This window comes from Mirounga angustirostris, unplaced genomic scaffold (assembly GCF_029215605.1).
Source record: "Mirounga angustirostris isolate CCGP_5_RB_7025 unplaced genomic scaffold, mMirAng1.0.hap1 SCAF_14, whole genome shotgun sequence".
Lineage (NCBI taxonomy): Eukaryota > Metazoa > Chordata > Mammalia > Carnivora > Phocidae > Mirounga > Mirounga angustirostris.
Window position 1 is genome coordinate 68,534,748 of NW_026991722.1, and position 27,273 is coordinate 68,562,020.

General features: G+C 46.7%; 1 protein-coding gene across 1 annotated transcript in view; it reads left to right on the forward strand.

Moving 5' to 3' along the window:
* Window positions 1-27,273, forward strand: part of RIMBP2 (RIMS binding protein 2) — a 205,733-nt gene that overhangs the window by 88,063 nt on the left and 90,397 nt on the right. The gene's annotated exons all lie outside the window — the stretch shown is intronic.

Consider the following 27,273-nt stretch of genomic DNA (forward strand, 5'->3'; position numbering starts at 1 on the left):
TGCACACAGCAGGCCCCTTCTCCAGGCCAGGCCCTATGCTGAGCCCTGTCTCCAGCACCCACGGACACCTGTTTGCTCCTTATTTGCCACAGCAACCCGATGAGACAGATGCTCTTGTCACCCCCACTTTTCAGACGAGGAGACTGAGTCACGGGTGCCAAGGGGCTGGAAGCCAGCCGCTAAGTGGGCAGAGGCAGGAATGGGGGACGCACTTTGACGCCAGTGTCCGTGGCTTTTTGTTCCCACATGAAGGTGGGTGTTGACCCATAGCTCCAGGGTCAAAACATGACTGAACTGTATTTTTATCAACCTCTCGAGATAGCTCTATTAATCACCTGTTGCCTAAATCAATGGCATAAAACAGCACACATTTACTGTCGCATAGTGTCTTAGGATCGGGCCTCCAGGCACAGTGTAGCTCAGAGTCTACTGTGAGTTGGGCGTCACAGGGTCCCCTGGAGCTGCAGCACCTACAGGGGGCCACCTGCTTCCCAGCTCACTCCCCTGGCAGTGGGAGGGTCAGGAGGTCATCCCCAGCTCACTCCCCTGGCAGTGGGAGGGTCAGGAAGTCGCCCCCAGCTCACTCCCCTGGCTGTGGGCACAGGTCAGGAGGTTGTCCCCAGCTCGCTCCCCTGGCTATGGGTGCTTCCAGAAATCTTGAGTCTCTGCGGGGGAGGCAGCTGCGCAGTGGCCCCTAAGAAGCTCAACACCTGCTAGTGTGTGGTGTTGGGTGAGTGTTCTCTCCGTGCCTGGGTTTCTCTGTTGATGGGATTCTGATGATGATAGTGCCCTCCTTGTCGTGCTTTGTAGATTAAGACAGGTATGAAAGAAAGCTGAGAACAGTTCTACTTACGGACTCAGTGCCTGCCAGCTATTATCCCATTTCTCTAGGGGGACAGAGGGCAGACAGAAGGGGGTGTACGTGGACTCGCCATGTCTTCTGCCGTTAGAGAGAGAGGGACTGCTGAAAATATTCTCTGTGTCATTTGGGGGATGGGGAAGATTTTATGTCTCGGAAGGAGGCATTTTAGTGTTTTGAGGAGATCTAAGTACATTCCATGTCATGCTCTCTAATCCAGACGTTCCTCTAGTCAATGTGGCTTTGCCCGCGGGGCACACAAATGCAGCTTGCGTTCCCTGGGGCTTTACCCCGGTGCCTCGTACCCTGATCCACAGAGACGGGCTTGTACCGACGGCTGATGGGTGCTAGGGCTGCCGAAACAAAGTCCCTGGTGGGGGGCTTAAATGACAGACATTCGCTGTCTCACAAATTCTACTCTCCTCCAGTATGACCTCATTTTAACTCATCACATCTGCAAGGACCCCATTTAAAAAGAGAGTCACCTTCTGAGTTTCTGGGGATCAGGACTTCAGCGTATGGATTCTGAGGACACAATTCAACCCACAGTAGGCTTTGGCCATTTCATCTGGATCAGGGAGCTGAGCCTCAAAGAGCAGAAACTACTTCTAAGCCTGTCCCTTGAGTCCTCGAGTGAGAGTTGGCTCACACTCTGTATGCGGCGCCTGGTGCCCTGGCCTCCCACCCCTCCTGTCCATTCTGCACTCTTCTCCCTCCAGCCCATGTCCCCGGAGTGGGACTGACCCCAGAGGCTGGGTTCTTCCCGCTGCCTTTCCTTCCTAGGGGTGGGTGTTCCTGGCAGGGCTGCACCCCCACCCTCATCCCCAGGGCTCCACCGTGTCCCCTCATCTCACCAGGTGGGCTCCCTGCAGTGCCCGAGCTGCACCCAGCCCACCCTCTTCCAAACACTTCCCTCCCTAACTGTTCAGACTCCAAGCTGGAAGAGCCATCTGCTCCCAGACAGCACCCTGATTGATGCTGCTCCCTAGGCTCCAGTCGTTTGTCTTAGACAAAGGGTAAGGAAAACGATGTGGAGAGCTGGAAAGGATTCAGGTCTCTGGTGGCTTCCTAGAAGCCACCTCAAATCATCGGCAATGAATTCATCCTGTACGAGCAAAGTAAAGGTCTTCGTTCCGCTGCTTCTTAACCCTTAGCCTGTTCATGACGATCCAGGGACAGAGCGCGTTATCTTTGCCACCAGGGCAGTCCTGCTATGGCGTGATTAAAACACACACACCAAAACCCCTTACTTTTTAAAAATAGAATCTCTGGGGGCCAGGAACCAAAACAGCAGGCCTTGAACCCTTGTCAGAATCAAACACAAATGCTGTTGGTTCTGTTCATTTTTTCCCTCTTTTCCAAAGTACAAGGGGGCAAAGAAACTCACCTGCGGTGCCATGCGGTTGCCATGACAACCCCCGATGTTCCTGTTGGTGCTGCTTCCTCTCTGTGTGTGGCAGTGAGCCTGGCTCCTTGAAATGTATTTCTGTGAGCTGCCCTGCACGGTTGCCTTTTATGATTATCGCTCAAAATGGGACCAGATGATTATTAAGTTTTGCCAGACACGGAGCATTATTTTCAAGGTCTCAAACAACCTCCGTCCTCAGGTTTATGTGCCTGGCTTTTGCATGAGCAGCTTCATGTCTTTGCTGTTTTATACAGAAATCCTTCCAAGGTCAAAGTCATAAAAACATCATAAGAACGCCTCTCGTGAATCCGAGGTGAGCCTGCTGGTTGAGTAGCTCGCTCCCCGCCCCCTTAGATAGTTCCCTTGTTAAATTTTAAGACATTTAAACATTTTTTCCCCCTGGGAAATAGATATGTTTACAATTGCATTAATGGCCACTTCATGTATTTTTCAGTAATATAATCACCCCTCTGCCCTCAAATGAAATGCAATGTGCTCAGAGCTGCATTTACGATCCCGGAGTTCATTAAGCAGAGTAAACTTCAGAGGCTCGAATAGATATATTGAAGGTCATTCGTGTCCAAGACAACAAGTGGTGCATCATGTGAAACCCATACCATCCCTTAGTTCAGCGAACAGCTCCATAACCAGAAGCTGCAACGGGCTTTTTGGAAATATATATATTTTTCCCTGCTAACACTTTATGCTGAATCTGTGCTCGACAGAAGTTGCTTCCTGATTTATCTCCACGGAGACAGGGTTAGTAGAGGACAGCTCAACACGGGGCAGTGGTGACGTGCCCACACTTTGCAGCCAGGTGCCCACGTTCAAGTGGACTCTGGCAAGCTATCTAACCTGTCTTGTCTCATTTTTCTCTCCATAAAATGGAGGTAATGACGGCACCTACTTCACTGTCACATGAACCTTGAATAAGGCAGTGGTTATCAAATGCCTTATTCTTGAGCTTAAGTAACTGTCATTGAACCACGAGAGTGATGTTAATAGGGTTAGGAGGACTGTATACTCCATCCATTTTCCACAAATCTCATCCACAAACATGAGATTTCACATCTAGTTTATATCTTTTCTCTACTTTTTTTTTTTTTTTTGACCTCAGGAGAGTCACGAAATATACCTAAATGATGGGATAGAATGGTAATAACTTGTAGCATTTTCCTGAGCACTTGGCATGTGCAAGGCATTGTAGTGAATGTTTGATCTGAATTAGGCCACTGGGGCTCCAGAAAAGGCCTATGAGCTGGATAAGAACTGAGGGAAATCAAGCTCACAGGGAATGTGACTGATCCAGGCTTGCCCTGCTAGTAAGTGGTACACGGGGGTGTGAAATCGGGATTGCTGTATCTGCTGCCAGCGTCCCTGTTCTTTATTATTACATATATTTCTCTGTTTTGGGGTCAACTCTCCGCTGTCCCAAATCAATGGATTAACCATCACCTGTTCATACGTGGAACTGGCTTTTGCATGAGCAGCTTCATGTCTTTGCTGTTTAATATAGAAATCCTTCCAAGGTCAAAGTCATAAAAACATCGTAAGTACGCCTCTCATGAAGCTGGCCACAATAAGTGCTGGGTGTATGAATGATTATTTTTTAATTTTTATTTTTCTTTAAAGATTTTATTTATTTATTTGACAGAGAGATAGCGAGAGCAGGAACACAAGCAGGGGGAGTGGGAGAGGGAGAAGCGGGCTTCCTGCTGAGCAGGGAGCCCGATGTGGGACTCGATCCCAGGACCCTGGGACCATGACCTGAGCCGAAGGCAGACACTTAACGACTGAGCCACCCAGGCGCCCTGTATGAATGATTATTGATCCCCACTTTCTTCTTGAAACTTTTACTGTGACCTCATAAATCTGGAGTCCTTATACCCATATATTGTCAATACTCTTAGATCTACCACCAACCAAGTGAATTTAAGTATAGTTTTCTCACACCTTCTCCATCCTGGTGTTTGGGGAGAGAGAGATTTTAGTTGGGGTCCCAGAACTACCACTTGGTAGCTCCATGACCTGGGCCAAGTTATTTAACCCCTAGTGCTTAAGTTGGGATAATGATATTACCCATATTATAAGATTGTTGTAAATGTTAAAGAAAAAATGTAGGTGAAGCATTCGACATGGCAGCTGGCACAAAGAGGTGTTCAGTAAGCATTAATTATTATAAAATTAATGTTAGTTGGATTTTATCAAAAGCCTCTTTGGTGTGGAGATAGCTAAATATATGTTGTCCCGTATTTATATCTGTGTTTTGTATGAATCCAAGATGATCTGTACCATTTACTCTGAGATAACTCTTGTGGAATGCAATGGTCTCGGTGATTGTCTGATCAGCACCTCAGACAGTGAACAAGGCTCCGTCGTGCTTGGGGGGCACAATCTCACATTCAGGCAAAACTAACACGATACTTTTTTTTTTTCTTTAAAGATTTTATTCATTTATTTGACAGAGAGAGAGAGTTAGTGAGAGCAAGAACACAAGCGGGGGAGTGGGAGAGGGAGAAGCAGACTCCCTGCTGAGCAGGGAGCCTGATGCGGGGCTCGATCCCAGGACCCTGATATCATGACCTGAGCTGAAGGCAGATGCTTAACGACTGAGCCACCCAGGCGCCCCGATACTTTTTAATCACTGATTTGCCCACTGATTTTTATATTAAACTGGCAGAGTCAACAAGTTGATCTATTATGAAAATATGACTTTGCTCTATTAATTCCTAGTGTCAGGATTAATGATGCCCACTTCTTTATCAGCTCCCCAACAGCCTTCAAGATGTCATATTTTAGCAGAGTACTGTTTTGGAAAAGAACACGCTCATTATTGTTCTAGTCATTATCTTCATTGACATTATTATTCCCCATTACATTTTAGACACAAGTCTTGTCTTAACTTACTGCAGTTGTGTAGTTGTCTTGGAAAATATATTAATATGCTAATTTTAATTCATGAATTTATTTACTTATCAAGTTACTTTTGGAAAGAAGAGATAATTTGTGTCAAAGGTAGCTCTGTTTGTATAATTGCTGCATCAAAGAAAAAGTTATTTTCTTTTTTTTAAACTGAAGCTGATAGACTGCCCAACCCCCCATCCCCAACTAACCAAAATTATTCCAGGGAATGTGAACATCATGAGCTCTCCACTGAACATATGAGCCAGTTGTTATTCTTTCATTTATCAGAAGCTCTCTTATTGATTTTTACTTTACTGCATGCCTTAGCAACATGGCAGTGAACATATCTTTTAAGTGTCGAAGCAATTAATAGCACAAGCAGCTCATTGCCCAGTTTAACCCATGCTTTGGAACCTACTTTAACAGCAGTTTAATGATTCATGTAGTTAATGTGAGATCTGAAATTACTGGATGCACTTCTGTCAGTTGGAACCTTTTCTTTTAAGCTTGTGATTCATACTTAATTCTAACATTAAGTGAAACTGCCAGACTGTTTGGTATTTTGGGGGGGGGGGGGTGTTAATGTTTGAATTAAATGCTGTAAGTTAACTGGAATAACGCTTTGTGGAAAAGAGTTGACTTTACTTGGAAATCTCACTTGAAGCATGCTCTGCGTCTTTGCAACCCTGGAGAGACCCATTGGAATGCTTACATATTGAGTCCCTGCTCTGTGTTCTCTGGTTCCCATCTCCCCTTACTATATGTATGAATTTCCTTCTGTCAAGAATACATACTTCTATGAATTGGACAGTGATGACTCATCACTAGCCTATCACCCTTACAACTCACTATTGCACTAGCAACCCTTGCCAAAGCAATAAAAGAAGAAAACCAATTAAGAAATATAAAAATTGGTAAGAAAGAGAAGAATTATCACTATTTGCATTCTATTATTTTCTTTAAATAACACACTAAGCAAAAAAATTTTTATTTTTTAAATTCACATTTCTTATCCTTGCAACATCTGAGTGCCTATGGACATGGACACATGAACACAGGAGAGAAGTGAGAAATATTTCATATGAATCAAACCATGGGGAGCCCCATCAAACTTGTGGGGCTCTGGGGAGAAGGCAAAATTATATAAATTTTCTTCCTGGCATTCAAGCCCCTCTCTGTTCTGATTCCAGCCTACTCCCACTCACCTCTGCAAACGTGATTTGGCAGGCACACTGGTAGAGACTCTTATTTCCTGAGTGTGGCTTGAGCTTCCACACCTGGAGCTACCACTCAGGTCACCCCTTTTTGTAATTCCTGCTCCACTGAATTCCATGTAAACCTTGAAGACTTAAATCAGGTTGCATCTTCATTCATTCATATCCAGTCACTCACTCAATAAAAATGGGCTCAGTGATTTTTGTGTGTCAGGCAAGGTGAGGATCAGAAATGAACAGCATGTGAACACCACCTCTGGGAGGTCACTTTGGTGAGACATTCTTTTTAGTGTGTGCACAACTGCTTTCTTTCCATTGAACATGCTGCATCCACTTTTCACCTCAGTAATTATTCACATGCAGCCTTGTGGTGTCACTTACATCCCATACGTATCATTTTAAATATTATCCATATTTGAGGACTCTGTTCTTCCAAGTAGACCATAAGCTCCTTGAGGACACAGGCTACCCCTCACATCTTTTAGAATCTCCCACAGAACTTAATATCTTACCTTAGGAGCAATAAGAGAACCATGTTTATTTGTTAAATCATGGACTAATTGGCAGAGAACAACCCATGTTCTGTCTAGCATTTTATGTTTAGTTTTTAAAGACATACTTTAGAATAAGCTTAGACTCCCATAGACATTACAAAAATAGTAGAGAGTTCCTGTGTCCCCTTTGCCAAATTTACCCCAATGACTACCCCATTCATAACTACAGTACACTTATCAAAGCCAGGAGGTTGATATTGGCAACTAGAGCACAGATGTTATCCAGAATTATTTTAATCTGAGTTTTACTTTTTCAGCCTATCTTCATCTTTTCTGTGGGATCATTTTTACTGTTATCCAAACACAAATGTTCCTGGGTTTTTGTTTTTTGTTTTGAGGAGGAAAGGCTCTCACCACCTTTACTTTGCTCTCTGCAAGCCTTTCGCACTGACACTTGCCAGGGGAGTGAGTTGGAGGTCCATAGGGGTTGGAGCCAGAGAAGCAGAGCATACAAAGGTGTTGACACAGACATTCCATCCCACTTGGGATAAATATGCATACTTATCTTCTTTCTCTTACTTTTGTCCAAACATAAATTATAGGCACACTTTGTTTTAAGAAGTACTTGAATGGCTTTGCTGTCATTGTGTGCTGTGTTATCTCATCACTGTAACTGTAGATTGGTAATAAGTCCAAGTTCTCACACTAATTGAAAATAAAGTCATTCAGCAGGATGAAGGAGATATAAGGGAGGGATTCGGTCTTTCTCGGTAGACAGCTCCTGCTTAGCAACCGAAATCGTTATTTCTTAAAAATAATGAGTGTCCCTCGTCTCTCTTCATTGAGAGGAATAAAGCAAATGCTGGGGGTCGGCAAGCAGCTTGTGCTGTTTTCTGCCATCATGCTTTTCTCAAAGATCCCCCTGGCATCAGGATAGAGTTACCAAGAGCCATTTGGGAACAGCTAATGATGCAGGCACGTCTGGAATCCTCCCCATTTCGGGGCTGACATGAGCGAGTAAAGCAGGCCTTTCAGTTCCCTGTTGCAGCGGGGAACGATGCAATCTCCCACACCTTGTTGTCAGCTCAGGATTGCTTCTGTTGGGTTTTATTAGGTCCCAAGGCCTCCAGATGGAAGCTGCTGGAAAGCAATTTCTGAAGCCAGCCTTAGCATGAAATGTAGACCTTCAATTAACACGATACTAAATCCGCTAACAGAATTATAAACTGGGATGGCGAGGAAACAGCCTGCCTTTGGTCTCTGTGTTACAACTGATGTTTGTACCAATAGCTTAAGCGTGGGTGTTTCTAAACAATCCACGCAACTGGAGTCAAGAGATTTTTTTTCCCCCATAATTTGGCCAGAAAACCAACTATACTAAGTAATATTAAAGAAGTTCCAGGCTTAGAGAATCCTTTACATGTGAATATACACAAGCTTAAAAATATTTTTTCCTGGTCTGCACTTCCTGCTCCCGAGCTCTGAGGAAGGATGGTTATAGGGAAATGTGCTCATGACATGGGAAACATGGCAGCACGATGTGGAGAATAGTGGTACCTCAGTGTTGGGGGACAATAGGCACTGTGAGGGATCCCAGGGTGGGGGGTCCGTGCTGCAGGCCTGGCGCAGCACATGTGATTACAGGGGGTCTGACCACCATAGCCACCACTTCCAGTTTTTTAGGAGAAGTCAGAAACTCAGACTTTTTTTTTTTTTTTAGATTTTATTTATTTATTTGCGAGAGAGAGAATGAGAGACAGAGAGCATGAGAGGGAAGAGGGTCAGAGGGAGAAGCAGACTCCCCGCCGAGCAGGGAGCCCGATGCGGGACTCGATCCAGGGACTCCAGGATCATGACCTGAGCCGAAGGCAGTCGCTTAACCAACTGAGCCACCCAGGCGCCCCCAGACTTTTTTTTTTTTTTAATGTGAATTGTTTTGATTTTGAAATACTGGCAGATAACTCCAACTAAAAAACAACCAATTACAAAAAGCACGGTGTGGACTAAGATATCTGCCGGCCATGTTCAGCCAGCGGGTTGCCAGTCTTGGCAACTTAGTTTTGCCCAAAAAGGAGGTTGCCTCAGTGCAGAACAAACAAACAAGCAAAAGATCATGTTTTCTTAATCTTTAGCTGAAGAAAGAAAGTTGACAGGAGGAAACAAGGAGCGATTGGTCTGAGTGCTCAGCGCTGTCCTGGAAAGGGGGCAAGACTGTTCCAGGAGGAGACTGTGTCCTGCCAAAGCCTATTGCTTAGATGCTTCTTATTTATTTCTTTACACAAGATTTGTTCATTGTTTTCCCCCTACCAAGATGCTGTGCTAAAGAACAGAACTAAGTCCTTTTTTATGAACCCTGAATCCCGCAGCTTTTTGTTTTTTCACAATATCATAAACTAGAGAAGAAGGATGATGGCATGGTGTATTCTTAACACCTGTGTAAAAAAATGAAGACATCACGTCCTCACCTGCCTGCGCTGGTGATAAGGTGACATCGACTGCTGATATGAGATGGGGGGCACTTGTCTTAGAAGCAAGCTCATTCACAAGGGCTGCAAAGTGATGCTTTCCTTTTTCCCCACTGATGAGATATTTTACGGCTGCTCTGAATCAGGCTTGCTCTGCTCTCACATCGTGTGTGCCCAGCCCTCGTGTCTGGAGGAGCACTGTCGGATTGCAGTACAGCTGCAAATATAATTTTAAACTTTCTAGTAGCCACATGGCAGAACGTAAGGACAAACGTGAAATTAATTTGAATAATACATTTTTATTTAACTGAACCTAACTTGCATATTATCACTTCACTAATGAAATCAACATAAAATAGTTAATACTTTATTTCACTCCTTTTTTTTCTGCAATAAGTCTTGAAAATCTGGTGTGTCCTTTACACCTACAGCACATCTCAGTCAGGACTAGCCACAGTGCTAGTGCTCAGTAGGGATAGTGCTAGTGCTCAGTACCTACAGTGTTAGTGCTCAGTAGGGACAGAGCTAGTGCTCAGTAGGGACAGTGCTAGTGCTCAGTATCCACAGTGCTTGTGCTCAGTTCCCACAGTGCTAGTGCTCAGTAGCCACAGTGCTAGTGCTCAGTTCCCACAGTGCTAGTGCTCAGTAGGGACAGAGCTAGTGCTCATTAGGGACAGTGCTAGTGCTCAGTATCCACAGTGCTTGTGCTCAGTACCCACAGTGCTAGTGCTCAGTTCCCACAGTGCTAGTGCTCAGTAGCCACAGTGCTAGTGCTCAGTTCCCACAGTGCTAGTGCTCAGTAGGGAGAGGCCCTATTCACCACCACACTGACAGCAGAGATTCACATGGGACTCAAAGGTGTACTGGACCAAGCTCGACATTGCGCCAGTCCTAGGGAGTCTGTAAGAGAAGGTTTTGCTATTAAGGACCTTGTAGTCTTGTGGGGTTTTTTGTTTTGTTTTGTTTTAATTACGAATGAAACAGTTGGAAACAATGCTAAGTAGATACAACTCAGTCCCAAGAATCCCTTCCTGCCAAACCCGCTTCTCCCAATTGTTCCTGAGACAAATGTGCCTCCAGGAGATGGAACACATGCCAGGTTTCCAATGGGCGGCTCTGTGGTCATAGCCCCGAGTCACGGCTCTGAGGTCCGGGGACCTTTGGGGGCCAGACGGTCACTCCCTCTCTGCTGCCACCAGGTAAACTGAGGACACGGTGGTGGAGCGAGCCTGGCACAGACCATAGATCAGACAGATTTTTTTAGGACAATAGTTTATGACTGAGGGAAATGCTTCTAGTGTTTTAAGTTTTAGAGCAACGAATTACAATATGATCTTAATTTTGTACAAAAATTGAGTATTAATATGTAGGTATCTGGAAAGAAAAAGAAGTGGCAGAAAATACAGCTTAATGTTAAGAATGACATCACCAAGTGGGGGAAATACAGCTGATGTTTCTTTTCTATTATTTTTCTAGACTTCATTTTTGTTTATAATAAAATTTACCATTTTCAAAAGGAAAAGTGTTATATGTACTTTAGTGCCCTTTCTCTGGCTTACTATCTACGGGTCTTCAACGAAAAACAGGTAAGTTCTTCATTTACAAGCACGTGGAACTTTCTCTAAATCGAACAGTGACATCCCTTAGTGTATATGTCAAATTTTCTAATTTTCAGAATGGCTTCATGTACCTTGTATCATTCAGGGCCCAAGAGCATGAAGGATTTCAAACACAGGAAATGGATTTGGCAGGTGGTCACTCTGTGGGGTTAGCAGGTAGGTCCTGGCCTGCTTCTAGGGGCTGGTTCCAAGGACAGTTTGGTTCGTCAGAACCTTTGCCGTGCTCCTGTGGTCTGCGTGGTTTATCTGATGGCCCTTGGGCTGTGCTGTTGGTACACCTGCTGGGTGGAAGGACCTTCCCCCACTGGGCTGCCTGGCATCTCTTGGCCAGGTGTGCTGGGTTGAAAGGCGTCCTCCAAAAATTCACTCACAGGTCCAGCAGAACCTGTGAATGGGAACTTATTGGGAAATAGGGTCTTTGCAGATGCAGTTGGTCAAGGTGAAGTCGTACTGGAGTGGGGGTGGGCCCTGAATCCACCTGACACCTGAGTCCCTGACGTCCTTATAAGAAGAGATACAGAGACACCCAGGGGACGATGCCAAGTGAGGGCACCGACAGAGGTCCGAGCGAATCAGCTGCAAGCCAAGGATTGCCGAGAGCCACCAGGAAGAGGCAAGGAGGGCTCCTTGCACAGAACCTCTGGAGGGAGCAGGACCCTGACACACCTCGACTTGGATTTCCAGCCTCCGTTGTTTCGGCTGTTGTGCTAATGCTTTGGAGACGCAGCGCGTCCTGGTCTGCGTCCTGGGCCAAGCCACGGGCTGTGCCGCGTTCCCTTTGCTTGCGCTGCCAGGCCACCCAGTGCCTCTAGGGGTCGAGCGCGGGAGACTTAACAAGGATGCTGAGGATACAGTGTTGCAAAACTAGAAGGACCAAAAGGGAGAGTTGAGGGACCCTGTACATTAGGGACAGCAAGAAGCAGCCGCTACCCAGGGACCAGAGGACAAAGGAAAGCTGGGCATCGCTGGAACCAAGGAGCATGGAGGACGGGCTGTCTCGGCATCTGGCCCCCTAGAAAATGGGGCCGCTCTACGGGGACCTCCAGGCCGGTAGCGTGGACCCCGTGCGCAGACTTTGCAGGGAGTGTTGCACCGCCGGGGAGGCTCGGGGCTGCCTGAGCTGGAGCTGCCCTGGCAGGAAGGAACCTGGAGAGTGGAAGCCCCACCTGCCGCCTCCTGCCGTCCCCCCCACCCCCCGCAGCCGGGGGTCTGGAAAATGTAGTTCCTGGTCTTCCAGCCCGAGCCCTGCAGCCCAACTCGGGGCAGAGCATCGAAGGATAAGCATGGGGGGGCAGAGACCGGAGGTAGACAAGCCGCACTTGTTTTCTCACGTCATCCAAACCCTGAGGGATGGAAAGCTGAACGCATTGGCTCCATCCTGTGTCCGAAGAAGCTGTGCACCTGTCAGCTGAGCCCTCTCTGCAGATTTGTCATGGATCAAGGTCCGAAGACCAAATTGTTGGCTTCACGGGGATGTTGTTTCGGTGGATTAATGGAGAATAATGACAATGCAGTGCATGATTTTACGTGTGTGTGTGTGTGTGTGTGTGTGTGTGTGTGTGAAGCATCCTTGTAAATCAGTTTTGCTCCTACTTAAAACAGAAAGGCTGTTTTCCCCTTTTGCAATTTAAAAAATCCACTTGGAAACCTGGGGTCTCATCGGATGAAATTTATCATCTCTGACATTAAAGGGCGTTCAAGCCCGATCATGTTCTGGAGCCCCCGGGAAGCTGGTGAAGGCATGCATCTCGTGCAGGCTGTGGCCTCGTGGTGCTCACCTCTGGCTGTGGGTATTAGGCTATTCTTGTCCTGCAGAGGAAATCCTTTTTGATAAGAATGGGATCATTCCTTTCGTAATTCTTTGAAACTGTGTAGTTCAGGGACTCCTCCTCATCCACCACCCTCTTTTCTCAAATTCAATTTGCCAGTTTCTTTTTCTGCAACAGGATTATGTGTGTTTTCAAAAGCAAGGGATTAAGCAGATATCCTGTGATAAAAATTCACGTTGGGCTCAAAGAGCATCTGAGAATTGAGGGAGTCAGCTGGGAGTTGAGTGGGGTGCCTTAGGAGGGAGACCTGCTCTGGGGGGCACATGCACATGCTGGGGGCCTCTGCCCCAGGTCCCAGTCTCCTCCTCCCTTGCCATCCCCTGATCCCGCAGTCCAGTGGGGCTGCCCACATCCTCCTTGGTCTCCCACACCCTTTCCCCCACTCCTCCTCATCTCGGGGTCCTTTGTTAGGTCCTACCATCCCAGCTCTTAACCCTTCACTGCTTTCCATCAACCTTTGAATAAAACCCAAACTCCTGCCAGAGCCCACACCTGGCCACCTCTCCTAGCGCGTGTTCTTCACCTTTTCTCCTGCTGTGCTCTGTTTTCAGCCTTTGCCATGCTGCCCCTCCGCCTGGCATGCCTTCCATGAGCTATCCACAGGGCTTGCTACTTCTCCTCATTAGGTCTCTGCTTAGATGTTACCTGACACCTTCTCTGACCTCGTTTTCTAGAAATTGTCGTTTCCTGCTTTGCTTCTCTACATATACCATGCTATGTAGAAAAATAAAGAAACAGTTAATATACAAATAATATATATCCAGAGTATAGTAGAATATATATGTTCTCCCAAAAGGTCTGTAATGATAGGGATTTTCATACATGACTTAGCATGGCTATGTTCCAATAAAACTTTATTCACAAAAACAGGAGGCAGCTGGATTTGGCATGTGGGCCATAGTGTGCTGACACCTTCTGTAGAAAGCCACAGAAGATCACTGATGCGCATCCCCAGAGGGTCTGCAGAGCCTCAGGCACGTCCTGGGTTTATCACCCTCGGTCTCAGCCTGGCCAGCTCCCTGCTGCCTGCTTCCTCCCACCTCCCACCTCCCGTGGCCCTGTGTCCGCACAGCGGTGGCCACACCCCATCCCCATCAACAGATCTAAGAAGAGTGGGAGGGAGAAGCCTAGTCGGAGAGCCTAGCCAAGACAGCAGGTGGAGTCAGTGGCAAATACACCTTGCAGGGTGCTCAGCTGCCCAGCCCCGCAGCGGATCTGCACTGCTCTGACTCACTGTATCAGGGCGAATCCGGCAACATCTATTTTGCCACTTCAGAAAGCATGCTTGCTTATTATAGCTCAGACATTCAAGAGCTACAGCGTGGAGACTGGTGTGCAGGGCGGCTCGAAGGGACGCAGCGTCCGTCAGCGCCCCGATGCAGGGGCAGGTGCAGGCTTCTGCCTGAGGCTGGGGGGCAGGGCAGGTTATAGGAGCAAGAGCACTGAGTGCATGGGTGAAGGTCTGGGCTCTAAAAAGGGCCAACTGTGTGAGTTTACTTACCTAGAGATGGGGACGGACAGTTAGGATCAAACACAAAACCATGCGTGTGTATGGTTAATTGTGACCATATGGAAATGCAGACTGGGGGCTGCCAAGTTTTCTGACTTTTTCACCAGAAAGTATGAATTGTTTTTATATAAAATTTCCTATTTTTAGGGGCACCTGGGTGGCTCAGTTGGTTAAGTGTCTGCCTGTTGGTCTCAGCCCAGGTCTTGATCTCAGAGTTGTGAGTTCAAGCCCCGTGTTGGGCTCCATGCTGGGTGTGGAGCCTACTTAAAAAAATTTTTTTTTAAATAAAAAAATGTAGAGTTTCCTATTTTTAAATGTTGATAATTACTTAGATATCTTGGGGCCACATAAAACATTGTGGGTCAAATCCACTCACAGACCCCCATTCTGAGTTATCTCTCTCATACAACACCGTGAGAAATATGAAAAGTCTAGACTTTCTTTCACATTGAGGGATGCTACAGACATTCACTTTGCTTTTGTCAGCTTTTGGGGTGGAAAGATCCTGCACGAATGAAAACAGAAACAGCCAATTTGTTGACAATTCCATCCCGAGAGAGACAGAGAAAAAGTGAGCACGCTTTTAACTAGCAAAGCTTTCACCTTGAGTCCAGCCTGAGCAAAAGGAGCAATTTTTAAAAATGACCCCGGCTTAGTTCTAAGCACTGATGCAGCCCCTAATGACTTCTGCTTGCTAGACAGAGAGGCAATCTCATTTCCTCCTATCAGAAGAAATCAGGATGCTTGCTCCAGTCCCCGGGGCTGATGAATTTATGAGAGAGAAAGATTTTCTTTTGCAGTTTGCGATGCAGCACGTGTCCAGCCTGGGTGGAGAATTCTGCATGGAGAGATCAGAAACTTACATTTATTTTCTCTCTAATATGCGCCAGGATCTTTCACGTGGGCTAGTTATTTCAATCTTCCCAACCACCCTGCAAGGCTATGGGTCACAGTGCTCATTTCTCCAGGTGAGATTAAATAAATTGCTGACAGCACACAGCTAGCCAGCAGGAGAGCTGGGGACCCCCAAAGCTGAGTCTCAACCTGCTTTTCTAGAGCTTTGCTGACCTCGTACTTTAGACCTGATCCAACTGTCTTCTTTCCAACTCCACGCCCCATGTCGGGCACTGCCAGGGTAAAGTGGGACTCATGCAACATAAGTTCTGCTCAGAATGTCAGCGACAGAGGCAGGAAGGAATACTTCTGGGGCAAAGCTCATAAGGTAAATCATGGCCTCGTATCTGCCCAGAGAGTTTTCCACTGGACTGATCCCAGCACTTGCAGATCAACAGCCCCGTTCACACTGCGTGGAGCTACAGCTGGGACCAGAATGCCTGGCGGCACCGGTGTCCCATCTCAGGATCCCATCCAGGATACCACCCTGCACTCAGTCGTCCTGCCTGCTTGGTCCACCTGAATTTGCCAGACTTTCTCAGTGTCCCCTTGTTTATTGTAACCTTGACATTTCTGAACAGTTTTGGATAAACCTCTGATGGCCTATCCCCCACTTTGGGGTTGTCTGATGTTTTCTCATGATTAGACTGGGGTTATAGATTCTGGGGAAAAAGTACCACAGAAAAAAACATACCATGTCTCCTTGGTGAGGTTGGCCTTGCTCACTTGGTCGAGGTGCTGTCAGCCAGATTTCTCCACAACAGGTACTTGTCCTTCTCCTCCCATATTCTGGTCTTTAAAAGCAGGCCACAGAGTCCAGCCCACGTGTAAGAGGAGGGGAATTAAGCTCTATGTACCAAAATTCTATTTGATTTAAGTTAACTTGAATTGAAAATGCAACAGCCAATCTGGTGGCTACCCTGTTGTACAGGGCAGACCTAAAGCATCTTGTGAGGTAGGGCTCCGGTGCTGGGGCTGGCCTGGGGCTCCCTATGGCATAAGTCAGTAAATCCATAAATGCCCCCCAAAAAGTCCAGCCTGTCATGTAATTGGGGTGTGATGGTGAATTTTTTTTTTTTTTTTTGATGCTGAACTGAGACTCCCAAGCCCTTCTGGAAACTCTTCCCAGAGGATTCATAAAACCACACAAGAGCTTGGTCTTCCTTCTTGAGCTTCTATTTTGGGAAAACTGAGCCAATCATTGTCACATATAGGGATTAAATGTGTCAGCCTATTCTGGACTCCTCTTCATTTCAGAAGCCAGTAACCACAGGATGATGTTGTTTTGACCCGAAATAATATGAAAGTGGGTGACAATGTCCCCTCACCTCCACAAGCCAGTCTGTCTTTGTGTGTCTGTCTGTTCCATTCTCCTACACACCCCTGGTTCTGTCACATAATTGCCCTGTGCCTCAGTTTCCCCATCTGCAAAGTGGGGGCAAAACAGTGACCCACTGAAGGGCTTGCTGCAAGGAATCAATGAGTTCGTCTATGTGACGGTGGCTGGTTCAGGGCCTGGTGCCACATTAGTCACAATTACTGTTGTCCTAGAGTCACTCTGCTGCCCCATTGTGACCATGGCCACTGGCCTCACCAAGACGTGCTACTGATTAATAGGTTCAAGGCATTTCACTCGTACACTAAATGTAATTTTTAAAAGGATCTTTATATCACTAAATTATCAAATGAAAACCCATATTGCTTATTGTATATTTAATCCAATTGGAGAGATATAAAATAGAGAGGAGGCAATCTTTGAAGTTCTGTGTGCGGTGGCCTGCCCATGGCTCAGAGCCCGCAGCCCACTTTCTATTTGTAGATGAGATGAGCCAGGAGCTCAGTACCTGCTGAGACACTCTGCAGGAGGACTTCAAGGGGTTGAGGACAGGGGTAACTTTGTCAGGATATGAGTCAGTTGTTTCAAATGCCAGGTCCAGGCACCACCTAAAATTACCAGAGAAACACACTTGGTTTGGGAAAAGCTTTGCTAAGTGACTCTGGGTGGTTTTGCCAACTCGCTCCCAGCCTTTACCTGAGTCAGAGTGCACGGGAGTCACCGGCCCCGCAGATGTGGCCAGGCTTGGACACTGATGGGGCAAAGACCATCGGAGCTGCCGTCTGGACTCTAAGCTCTGCTTCCACGCTCCTGAGCCCCTAGATCGTGTTGAGAGACAGCTGTCTCTCCATATCCACAGTGGGCGTGCTTGCCGGCAGCAGAAGATTCAGACAGATTCTTGCCGGAGCAGGATGTCGTTCAGTGAGGACGAGAAGCAGGGCGTCACCTTACTCTTTTAAAAATAACCTTTGAGTTAAAGGAACTTGGGGATGCGAAGTTCAGAGAATCAAGACAAGTAGCATCTACTCTTTGATCCAGAGTCCACTCTGCCCACAGGTGGGACAGCCCCATTTCAGAGCGGGGCACTGGCCATCATGACGGAGGGGACTGGGAAGCTCAGAGTCCCCTGAGGAAGGGAGCCCACCCGAGGTCCGCTCGACGGCGAGGTGAGCATGCGTTGGTGCACAAACTGTTGAACGGAGCTGGCAAGGTGTGGCCCATGACCCCCAAACAGGTCTCAGACAGGCTTTCTTTAGTTGCCAGCATTTTAAATTGGGGAAGTCTCACCTCAAACTAGTGGTTTCTGGTTTCTCTTCAAAAATAGAAGATGTGGGTGATGCTTGCCCATGTTCACTGTTGGCTGGGCCTGGGTAACAGGGCCTTTCCTCAGAGGGCAGACACCCTTCTCTTTGCCCCAGTCCCAACCACCACCACTGACCATCAGCCCCGGGGTGCCTCACATGCCTGGGTAGCTCCTAGGCTTTGGGAGCCAGCCGGTTTGAAGTCTGCCCTGTAAGGTCATCTCTGTCAGAACCTCTGAAACCCACTGCCCCTTGACTTCTAGAAGAAGGGAGCTATGACGCTGGTGAGCTTTGCTGTCTTCGTACCTCTAAAGGGCACCACTGTGCCCCACTGGCATGGCCAACATGAGGGAGAACTATGGGTGCCACAAGTCGGTGCAGATGTGGGGATGCAGGACTCCCAACACTCCTTGCTGCCCCAAACTGCTTGGCAGTTTCTACAAAACCTAAATGCATGTATAGGCCATGGTCCAGCAGCTCCATCCCTAGACAAATACCGGCCAAGAGATATACACATCCACCAAAAGACATGTTCAAGGATGTTCTTTGCAGCACTATTTTTAAAGGCTCCAGATTGGAGTCAACCTCAGTGTTCAACAATAGCTGAAGACAAATAAACAAATTTTAGAATATTTATATATGAGATGAAGTGATGAAGTAGAGCAAGCTGCTATTTCACACTCTCGTAGATGGATCGTGGACAAAATATTGACAAAAATATCCAGACACCAAAAAGATGTCTCCATTCCATTTGTATAGAGTTAATGAAGAGCCATAATGAATTTGTGGAGCTAGAAGTCACAAGAGTGGTTACGTTTTGGGAGGGTCTTGACTGGGAGGAGACAGGAGAGAAATTCAGGGCTGCTGGAAATGGTCTATTTCTCAATCTGGGTTATGATTATGCTGATGCGAGCACTTTGTAAAAATTAGCAGAGTTGTATGCCTATGATCTGTGCACTTTTGTGTATGTATGCTCTGTTTTAATCTAAAAAGTTAGCTTAAAGATATCTGAAAACTGTAGAAAAAGAATTTGATCTGTTTTCTATGGTGTCAGATGTACCTACCACATGGCAGACAGGTGTGGATCTAAAACTGAGGACATATTTTCTAACACCCACAGGGCCCTGAGTCATAAGGAAAATTCTGTTGATACTAATGGAAGTGATCTCTCTTTGGGGAGAGAAAAGTTTGTCTTACTGAGTCAACGTCTGGGAAATATGGAGACCTCCTTAATTCGTCTGAATTTGCAACCTAACCCTGCCTCATTGGGCCAGACTGTAGAAGCACCATTCTCATTTGCTCGTATAGCTCAAGGTTGCTGTAGTCAAGAATTTGAGATTTGGTGGAGGAAGGCCCCTGGCTGGAGGGAGAGCATGGAGTGCAGAAGCTCTCAAGAGGTAGCACCATGTTTGTAACAAATCATCTCTTGCAAAAGCAAAACACTTTTTTTAAAAGGCACTTAAATATTTCACGTTGCTGTGTTATTTGTAGGAGGGTCCTAGGAGGCCCATCCTTTACATTAACTAAATTATAATTGATACGTTTTCTTTCTCACATTAGCAGCCAGCAAACTCAGTACTTAAATGTTATTCAGTCCATGGGTAAAAGTCTTCTTTATGTGATTTCCTTGGCACACATTTTTCTACATAGTGTTCTCTTTTTCCTTTTTTTTTTAAATCATTATTCTTAACTGCCTTATTGCATAAATATTTTTTAAAGATTTTATTTATTTGAGATAGAGCGAGAGTGAGAGAGAGAGCACAGCAGGGGGAGTGGCAGGGAGAAGGAGAAGCAGGCTCCCTGCTGAGCAAGGAGCCCGACGTGTGGCTCAATCCCAGGACTCCAGGATCATGACCTGAGCTGAAGGCAGATGTTTAACCGATGATCCACTCAGGTGCTTTGGCATAATTATTTTTATTACAGGCATCCTTGAATCCTTTTTTTTTTTTTTTGAGAGAGAGTAGGTGGAATGCAGTTTATAAATTAATATGCATTTTATATGCTGAACAAGTATAGGGTGGAGACACATTTTATGCAGGGATTCAGTTCTGAAGGCAACAGGTTATGCTGAAATCACATATAGGAAAAATGGCCCTGAGAGTCCCCTTGGCAGGAGCCCTATTGGAGATGGACCTAGCAAGTGCTGGCCTTTCCCACTAGCATTGGAGAAGACTGCTGTTTATTGGTTGAGGACCAGATGTGGTGGTTTGCCTTTGGGGACCAGTGGTCCCAAGGAGCACTCAAGGAAGAAGCTCGTGGACACATGGATGGGGTCATGTTTGCCTCACTTCAGGCTCTGTCCCGGAGGCATGGGTGGCACTCTTTGTAACATAAAACTCACCATTTTGCAGTGAACAATTCAGTGGTGTTTAGCCCATTTATGATGTGGTACAATCACTACTTCTATCTCGTTCCAAAACCCTCTCATCACCCCAAAGCAGACCCCATGCCCATTAACAGCCACTGTTTACCCTCTCCTTGCCCAGCCCCTGGCCACCATCAGGGTGCTTTTTCTGTCTGATTTACCTGCTTTTGACATTTCATATCAAATATATACAATATGGGACATTTTATGACTGGCTTCTTTCACTCAGCGTGTCTTTGAGGCTCATTCATGTTGTAGCAGGTGTCTCTGCTTCATTCTTTTTTATGGCTGAATGGTATACCATTGAGTGTCGAGACCTCATTTTGTTTATCTGTTCATCAGACGATGGACATCTGGGTAGTTCCCACCTTTCGTCTATTGAGAATAGTGCTGCTCTGAACATTCACATATGAGTATTTGTTTGAACACCCATTTTCAATTCTTTGAGGTGTATACCAGGAGTGGGATTACTATGGTAATTCTGTTCCACTTTTCTGAGGAATCATCGAACTGTTTTCCACAACAAGTGTACCATTTCACATCCGCACCAGCAGTGTAGGAGAGTCTCAGCTTTTCTGCATCCTGGGAAAGGTGGCATGTTAACTGTTCACCCTTCCTCTCCCCTTACTCCCCAACCTTGAGAATCCTGTGAAAGAATTCCCATAGGTTCAACTCCATTGTTTTTGGTAGAGAAGACCTGTCTTTGGGGCAGCCTGTGTTCTGATGGGGGTGGCCATTGGGAACCAAGCAAATTTTTGGCTGTGCTTATTTTCCATTAGTAGGACAGAGCATAGGTTCCAAGTACATGTAAGTTAATGAAATACATTTATGGAGAGGAGCTTTATTTAAAATTCACACGTTTCTCTGGTTCATGAGCTTGCATTAGAACCTGCTTAACATGTTATATTTTTCCACTTGAGCTTGTCTCTAACCTGTGTTAGAAAAATAGCTTTTAAATAGCACAGTGCTTCTCTGTAATTGCAGTATTGGCATATGTAGTATGCCTGAATGTCACACAGGTCTGGAAGAGCATGTGTCTGTCATAGTTAAAGCAAGTGCACGTTTATAGATTTTCCTGAGTATAGAAAGGGACTTAGAGGCTTGTCTCTCCCCTCCCTGGACCTGAGCATGACAGGAAACCAGATATAGTTGTTTCAGTAACAGTCTGTTTATTGGCATAACAATCTCTCACATTCAAATGGCCCTTCCCAGTTTAAAAAGTGCATGTCTATGCATTCTTTCATTTAAATTGACACTCAGTAAATGCTAGAATTAGGCTTCAAGCCCAGGTCCTCCAGGTCCCAATGAGTTCTCCATATCACGTGATGATTTAGCCAATAGTCCTAGCCTTGAGCTTAAGGGGCAGGAGTTGGGTCAGGACCACGGACAGCGTCCTGGAGAGCCCCTTGGACAGCACCCCAGACAGCACCATGGACAGCACCCCAGACCCAGGCAAAGGGTTCCTCCTTCCATTCTTCTTTTTCCTTTGTTTCAAACGCTGTCACCCCAACCACCCCCTTACACATGCACCCGCGCGTGTACACACACACACACACACATGAAACACACACACAATCCCTTCTCCTTTCAAACCTCCATTCTCCTGGCTGTGCCTCTAGGCGAGAACCACTCATAAAGCCTTTTCAGAAAGAAAAACATTATCAAGCACATCCCAGTGTTGACTTAAATTATTTTTATTATTCGTTATTATAATTGATAGTCATTACAACCTGATTTTACTAGACTTGAATATTATAACTACATAGTCTATATTATACTCAAACTTATTATGATTATGTATTTATAATTCATAACATAATTACATGTGCCCAGTGATAAAATTGGTTTATAAAATTTTTACAGCTTTCCTAAACCATAAAACCAAAATGAATGAACATATTTGAGAGAAGCAAATATGTGAGGCCAATAAAGTCCAAATTCAAACTTGCTGTAATTTAATATGTCGGATATTATTTTGCTTAAATTTTCCTTTATAGTGAAGATAGCTCCATTTGACAGTTGGCTGAATGTTGATTCACTATTTCTCCCACTGACCTTTCAACCTCCTGCAAAATCTTTGATTCTTTTTTCCCCCAAAGATTTGTTTATTTGAGAGAGAGAGCGAGCGAGCAGGGGAAGCAGCAGGCAGAGGGAGAGAAAGAAGCAGACTCCCTACTGAAGACAAAGCATGACACGGGGCTCAATACCACAACCCTGAGATCATGACCTGAGCCAAAGGCAGATGCTTAACTGACTGAGCCACCCAGGCAGCCCTAAAGTCTCTGATTTAAGCACATATGAAGTCATTTGCCTTCATCTACGTGACCTTCACTGACTTTTCTTTATCTCAGGGTGGTCAGGTCGGCAATTTTGTCTCCCACCCTGACAGGCTGTGTTTCTTCTATCATAGCACACGTGATCCTGCACCAGTGTCCCCAACGGCCACACCCATAAGGAGGGGCTGTCTCTCACTTGCTCTTTCCGGGGCATCCAGGGAGCCCCGTGCCTGACACACACACACTGGAGGATGTTATTGAAGTGAAGAGAACTGACAAGTCAGAAGGAGTGCTTTCTGTTTCTCACCTCATGGTTTCCCTCCAGGGAAAGTGGCCATCTTACCATTGAAATGTGGATTTTATTACAGTTCATGGTGCAGTGAGGTGGGGTTTCTGAAGACCTGGGTACCCCCTCGCCTAGCCCTGGAGCTGCTCTCGGGAACTTTGGGGGAAACTCCGGCTGTATTTCTACGTTTTAGGCAGGGGCTGTGTCTTAGTTTGGGAAGCTGTAACAAAATTCCACAGACTAGGCAGCAGAAGCTTTATTTTCTCACGGTCCGGGGGCCGGAATTCAAGGTGCTGCTGTCTGGTGAGGGCTCTGCTCCTGGTTTGTGGGTGGCCCCCTTCGAGCTGTGTCCTCACATGGCCTTTCCTCGGTGCACATGCAGAGAGCTCTCTCCTGCCTCTTCTTCTCATAAGGACACAGGTTCTACTGGATTAAAGCCCCACCCTGTGACCTCATTTAATTACTTCCCTAAAGGCTCCGTCTCCAAATATAGTCATAATGGGAGATTAGGGCTTTAACATATGAATCTGGGGGGACACAGTTCAGTCCATAGCAGGTAGCCAAGGCAACAGAGGGGATAGGCACAAGTCGGCAAACTTACCTTTGGTGACCCTATATCTTCTCCTTTCTCTCCTTGCACACAGGGAATTCACCCCCACCCCATCCTGCCTGCACCCAGCAACCCCCCAACTTCACCCTACCAATCCTTTATTCTAATCAGGTCTGACTTGTTTTACAAAGTGCCCAATTTTTAAGCTAACTCAACCTGTAGACATATCTATTATGGGGAGGAGAACACAGTGTATGTTTTTATCTGAATTAAAAGCCAACATTTAAAAACAGGGATGTTTCAGATAGAAACCCAGACCTCCAGCTCCTAAAAACCTGGAATAGCTGGGTTCCCTTTCATACTAGGCCTCAACAGGTTGAAGCCAGGTTGCAGTTGACCTCTTTAGATGGGGCATGAGCATTTCCAATCACTGTATTTCTTATCACTCTAGAATGTTCTTCTTTTTGTCCAGTCTACCCCTTTATATTGCCTGCTCATTCCCTGGGGTGTTTGAATTTGTAACTCTTGCCTGGGTCCTTCTCTTTTTCCCTTATCCTTATCAGAATTCTTTCCCCCCATATTTTGGCTAAAGAGGAGATAAAAAGTCAAATAAGGCTATTCCAGGTTAATGCATTAGTGAATATTAATGGATCAAAAAACTCCGTAACTAGTGCTTTCTGCAATCGCCCTTTGAGGGAGGTTCTAGGAGTACAGAGTCCTCAGATCAGATCCCACAACTCTGGTCGGCCCCTGGAGCTGGTCCTAACTTCTGTGTGTTCCTCTAGGAAGTGGAGAGAAGGCCTGAGCTCCTTCCCTTGTGTGCTTGAAGACAGTCAGATTCAACAAACTATCTGTGCATCTTGATTCTTACAGGGCAGGCCCTGTCTCACCACGCATCCACTGTTCGGTAAATCCGAAACCCTCTGACTCTGTTTGGCTTTACACTTAAAGGGTTTAAGACTCAAAGTGTTCCCATGGCGATGCTCAAGCCCTCCCAAGGAAAGCAAATCTGAAATTCCTGCAGAAGCGAGGCTGGTTGTGCTCTCTTCATGCCGCTATTTCAGGTCAGGAGCGCTGAGCTAGAGGGTGATTTCATGCAGCGGTGTTTGGAAAGTTCTTCATTATCTCAGTCCTGGTGATGCGTGAGTCACCAGCTCCTCGACTTCAGGCCGTGGGTGTGTGTCGTCAAACTCAGCTCCTGGCTCTCCGATGTGGTCCAGAGTCACCAGTGTCACACCTGCACAACGGGGGATGACACCGGGGGGCACGGCTTACACCGTGGCATAGAATGGTGTGTGTGCACCTGGCATCGTGGCGCCGGCATGGCTGCTCGCTTGCCCCGGGCTGTGCTACTCAGACATGAGTGTCAGGTTATATTAAACCTACTCTGTCCTCCTCCTCCTCCTCCCTCTCCCGAGAATTGTCATAGCTGGTGCCAGCCGCGCCTGTTGGGAGGCTCATTTTGTCGTGTTGCGACCACAAGCCCACATCTTTTGGGGGCCTGCTGGTCTCAAGCATGCGACCAATACACAAGGTGATCTGTGCTTTGCTCGGTGGTATTTCTTTGGTGGTGCTGATTAATTCAGAAAGGAGCCCTCTAATTGGAGCGGGGACACCATCCCTGGGTGGGCAGCTCTGGTCCTGCACAGTGTCACTGATGAGAGCTTCCAGGGTAAGTCTTCCCACTTTTCAGCATCTTAATCGGATCAGAAGCATGAACAGCAGACATTTTCTGAATCTTCCCCTACGTACTGCAAATACATGCATGTCAGAGCAACATCGTGCCCTTGTTACGACAAGGGGCACAGTCTGCAGTAACTGTAGTACATGGGACAAGACCCCCCCACCGCAACCAGCCCCATAGCTCCCCGCCCCCAGCCACCTCTAGGCTTTCTCGGGGGTAAACAGCAAGTGTGGGTAAAGTGAGGTACCCATAATGTGGAGAATAAATCCCAGGTTCTGCAGTCTTTGGGCCTTTGCTGGGTGCCTTTGTCAGTGAATGGGCTTCTTTCGACATCATTGCGTGAAGTGCTTTGGCACCCTGCTCAGGTATTTTGTGATGATTTCACCGTAGGGTGGAGGATTGTTTGGGGATGATTTTGTTTTCAGCAGCTCCTTCTGTGGTTGGCTTCTTGCGGGGTGGTGGGGTAGTGGGGGCGTCCAGTGTAGTAAGTGGTACCCGAAGTGCCAATTCATGCTTGGACCGATTTGGAGAAATGGCATCCGCAAGAGAGGGTGGCGATTCTTTCCCTTTGCACGGTGACACCGTGGCTCAGTGCTTCCTGGACAGGATTTAGGTCCTGAGCCTTTTTCTTGGGAAGATTGATTTCATCAGGTTAAGCAGCTGACCTTGAGTCACTAAGAAGGAACATAAACAGAACAAGTGGATGTAACATTTCTATAGCCCCCAGAAAATTAGGTGAAAGAGGCAGCACTGTTCCCCTTCCTGATGTTCCTTTCCTGCAGTCCACTCTTCTAGGTGAGGTGCAAAGAGAGGCGATGTCCTTTGGAAGATGGGAAGATGTAGGCAGATGTGGTGGTGCCTGCCATAGGGAAGGGCCACCTGTTTGAGCCACGACCGTGTGCTCGGTGTTGTGTGAGAATTACCGCGCTGCATCTCTACACCATCTGATCGGGTAGTAGGCACTTTTACATCCTTAGACCTCAGAGAGTGTGGAGGTGTCGGACAGCCTGCTCGAACACGCAGCTTGCAGGGAGAAGGGCTAGAATTTGTAGTTAAGCAGTTTGACCTCAGAATCAGTACTCCAACCCCTATAACACCCAAGTGTCTCCCATAAGCCTCTGAGGTATGGCTGTCTTCGTCGACTGCCGGGCACCAGAAGTCTCCAAGGTCAGAACTCTGGTGTTTGGATGAGTACACCCATCCCCTGTAGATCACCAGCGTTATGGGGGAATATCTCCTGAGGAGGCAACGTGATTCCCATAGGTCAAGGAATCACCACTAGTACGGTGTGTGGGTAAGGTGTGTGGAGGTTGCTTCCTTGTGTTTGATCCAAAGAGCGGAGGAGCTCCTGATTATGGTGGTGGAGAGGAAGGGACGTTGACCGAAATATGGGACCTGGGAATAGTGAGGAGGAGCCTCTTTCCTGGGGGAAGTGTCTGAAACCACAGGACTCTCTGCCCCTTTACTGTTGGGAGGGTGAATGAGCATAAAACTAGAGCACTCAAAGTGTGATAGAGGAGTCGCCAGATCAGTTCAAGATGTGGGTGGATATCAGCTCCCCAAGGGAGCGACCGGAGGACAAAGATGAAGGACCAGGCAAACAGGGAAATTGCAGACTTGACTGTTGGAGGCTGAGTCACCAGTCGCCTCCCACTGTGGCCGTTCATTGTCTCTATCACCTCTTTCTTGTCCTCCCTTCTTTCCCCTTTGTGAGACCCCTCAACGCACTTATTGAAGTCATTTTCAGATTGCTTTATTATTTTTATTTCCTCTGGAGTAAATGCATCCTGATTATTGATTTTGTTGAATCTGTCTAGTACTGTGAGGTTTTTTGTTTTTTTTTTTACTGTGTTTTGGAATTTCTATTTTCAGACTTTTCTTTAACGGGGAATTTTACCCCCAATTTCTCTCTCTTTCTGTGCTCAGCCCCACCCCTGTCTGACCTCTTTGTAGTTACTACACCACACTCTGAATGCCCCCAGTCTTGGATTAGGTTTTGTTACTGGTAGCTCACAGTTCCCATACTCGGTGATACTAGGGCATAACACAGCGCAGATACTGAGCCAGTGGGCAGCTCCTTCACTTCCCCAGGTGCATTACCTCACATAAGCTAGAATTCTGGGCAGACATACGTTACTTTCAGCTTTCTTTGGTGGCCAGGGGCTGGACCAGCCTCGGGTCAGGCGCTGAGCTCTGCTCAGGTCTCTTGCCTCATGCAGGAACTTTGAATCCCACATATTCTGAAAATCCAAACCACACCAAATCAAACCTGGACTCCC